Source organism: Pinus tabuliformis, chromosome 8, assembly GCF_031772625.1.
Source record: "Pinus tabuliformis cultivar Carrire ecotype Pingquan chromosome 8, CPIR1, whole genome shotgun sequence".
Taxonomy (NCBI): Eukaryota; Viridiplantae; Streptophyta; class Pinopsida; order Pinales; family Pinaceae; genus Pinus; species Pinus tabuliformis.
The window spans coordinates 1,936,501,802-1,936,505,278 of record NC_142294.1 but is presented as its reverse complement, the minus strand read 5'-3'; the positions used below and the strand labels follow the sequence as shown (position 1 = coordinate 1,936,505,278).

Below are 3,477 nucleotides of genomic sequence, written 5' to 3'. Positions count from 1 at the left end.
AATGTGAAGCCTTATTCTAGATGCCAAATCAAGGGCATAGGAAACAAGTTTTTAGTCAAAACAAATCAATACAAAATTTCATCTTAACAACAAACTTTCCCTCCTGTCATTGTTTACCACCTTGGGAGCCCAAATTTCTTCATATTTGGCAGCAACTAGCATGGCAGTCAATCCCACTAGTTGAATATCCTTTCTCGTAATAGTGTACACCACATAAAGAAATCTATTAATCATGTTAATCATGAGAAAAATTGTCTCATCCATTAAGTCAAATTTTAGATGCACCTATAAGTGCAAATTTTTTATGTTAGAAAATTATCAACCGAAAGGTACAAAAAAAATTTATTATTACAGAAACAGATAGATATCGATATGTATTAATCAAGTACATCAATCAGCCAGTCAATAAGTATTTCCCGCATCTTCTGGTTGATATCAACTTGGCTTGACATGTAGTTTGATGAGAGATTGTTGCATGCCTGCAATACAACAAACACAACAGACCAAAATAGAAACAAATTAGACATACAGTTATTTATTCAGAGTTGAATCTAAACTATAGACATGGATCAAGGCTCACATCAATGCTTGACCTAATGTCCTCATTCATAAATTATAACCTTCCATGATGCTTAAGTGGGCACTTTAATTCTCCAGTGGAGATATTCATGTATGGCACAGACACACGCTGCTCACATGTAATCACTGCATACTATATGCAGTGAAAAGCTAGTGTCTGATTAAATTGTTTAAATGAAGTGTATTCTTCCAAGACAAGATGTTGTTATTTCGAATAGAATAAAAATAGTTTGCAAGGCTCCCATGACAAAAGGGACGTACCTCGGTATACCAATAGAAATGGTAAATGTCTTGAACATATTCAACTACAGCAAGTTGATTTTCATTATCTACTTTGTCAATGTTGGGCAAGTCCCCTTCCTCTTCCATGACATCCCGCTCAATGGCTCCAGATGCAAGTTGTTTAATAGAAACCATTGGATGGCAATTGGAGCTATGGATTAGATAAACCCTTCACTTGCTTTTGCAAAAGAACAGAGTAAAAATATGTGAATAAAAAGCACCATCTACACATGCTAAAATAAGAGCAGTGGACCAAATGCTCCTAACCTCACTTCTGGCAGTCAGTGTTGATGTAAAAGCTCGTGGAAGCCTTGTCTTCCTTTTTGATGCATCAGTCATTGGCATTCTGCTTGAGACACCTTTAGCTATAGGTGGGAAGAACCTAGACTTGGATGCATTTGAAGCAGCTTTGCCTGAGATGTCAACATTTGAAGGCCTTGGTGGTCTCCCTGAAGCTGAAGTACATTTGCTAGAGAGGCCAGTAGTAGAAGGCCTCCCTGAAGCTGAAGCGTGTTTACCTGAGAGGCCAGTAGTAGAAGACCTCCCTGAAGCTGAAATGTTTTTACCAGAGAGACAGTAGTAGAAGGCCTGCATTGTATCCTTGAACTCGATGGATCATTACTTGAGACCTCAACATTCAAAACCCTGGGCAGTTTGCCTGAAATTGATTCACGTGTATGTAAGGGTCCAACATTGGAAATCCCAGGTGCTTTTCCTGAACCTGCTACATGCTTGGATTTTGAAACCAAAGTTGATCTAATGCTTCCCTTTTCATCTTTGTTCCTCTGTGGCCCCAGTGGCTGAATGGCAGGAAAACAAAACCAATGGATGTAAAATAAATACATGTAAACCATCCCAACTAAATAGGCAGGCAAAGAGCCTTGTTATTGACCTCAATATATCGAAACGCAGTTACTGATTTGAAACAGAGGCCAACGTATAAATCCCAGTAGTAATGAACTCAAATCACTCACCTTATGTTGCATACTAACTTTTGGGGATTGATATATGATAAATAAATCAGACAATTGTTTAATCACACACAATTTATACAACCATGGATGATGTACATTCCATGTATGATGAATTTGTTGTAGCACTCGTATTCTTGACATCGACACCAAACCTCCTACACATCCAATTCTAATTGTTAACTCTAATTGGTAAAAACCCCAAAATATCTGCAAAAGACCATAGCATCATATTGGGAAGCTGAATCTACCTTAGCATTTGCTTATCAGCAAGTTGATTCTACTTCCTAGATTTCATGTGGACATAGAATTACACACCCAAAGCGTCACATACAACATTTTTCTTCATTAGCCCTTGCCAGAAGAGGGTTTAAAATGCTTGAATAAGCATATGTCTAGAGGAAAATGCTTGACTAGATAGGCTAAGCTCACAATCAAAACTTCTTTATAAAACTGAAGTTTCCACTATGTGTTGATAAAACATGAGTACTACATAAGGGTTTTGAAAATTTAAAAGAAAATAAATATGTTCTAGGAATGAAAAAGCATGCTTACTCTAGCTTGATCTCATCACCCCCATTGAGTTTTGAAGCATGGCACCCTAGGTTCCCAATGTCTAATAAAACCCTTCTAGGCCTCATTTCGGCCCGCGTCACCACTACATCACAGAGCATGCATATAACCTTTATCAAATTGATCTTTCTTTTACACTAGTCATATAGATCCATTGATATTCATATAAACACTAATAAATATGTACTACATATTTTCTGATATTAGGTTTTGGTATGGAGTTTGGACAACAAAATACTGTAAAATACCTTTACTAGCCATGGGCCTATTGGGCTTCGCCGCCCTATTTTCGATTCCAATTTTGGTTTGCTGAAAAGAAAAACACAAAGCATTCGGTAACTATTGAACAATAAAACCCCTCCAAAACTTATAAGGAGGCCATAACTAAGCACGATCTTGACCTTAAACATAACATCAGATTGAAATTTAAGAAAATACACCAATACCAATAGTGAAGAGAGATCTTCTCTTGAGATGGAAAATAGTGGACTTATTGTAATTGTTTCAGAAGAAAGGCATGATTTGATTATAGCCATCATTTACTTGCATGCTTCTATCATTTCTTTGAATAAGCCCTTGATCAGTCCTAGATGCAACTCTAAAAAGGTCTAGATATATCTCAACAAACCCTTCAAATTTGGCAGAAATGACAAATCTTATCAAACGTGAAGATAAGGCTACAAACAATCTGCTTTGGAGGTATTTTGAATATATATATAGATTGCTTTTAGAAGAGACCAGAACAGAGGCTTAAATGAGCATCATATTATTCTAGAAACCATAGAGAGATAACACAATGATTTCCTCCAAATTCACTCAGAATAATCCCAAATTTTGTCCACAAAAATGCCATTGAAAATTCTTAGGTCAAATACTACTGAAATCTACCAAGAAGAAGGCCCAAATAGGTCCCATAATAGGCCTGAAATTAATACAAAAATGTCTCAGACAAGGGGGTCTCAGAAAGATCGAGAAGGGCCTCAAGAAAGGGCTAGTCTGTGCCTTAAATGAGCCAAAAGGAAATGCAAGATAGATACGAATTAGCCTCATAAAATAAATCATTTCATAATGA

The 3,477-nt window shown here is 36.7% G+C and overlaps 1 pseudogene across 1 annotated transcript; it reads right to left on the bottom strand.

The window, feature by feature from the left end:
• Window positions 1-377: 377 nt before the first annotated feature.
• LOC149244244 (cyclin-B2-2 pseudogene) lies at window positions 378-996 on the bottom strand (annotated as a pseudogene). The gene is made up of 2 exons (XR_016246049.1): window positions 841-996; window positions 378-479 (listed from the first exon to the last, which is right to left on the bottom strand). The product of XR_016246049.1 is annotated as a cyclin-B2-2 pseudogene (transcript).
• Between the last annotated feature and the right edge of the window lie 2,481 nt (window positions 997-3,477).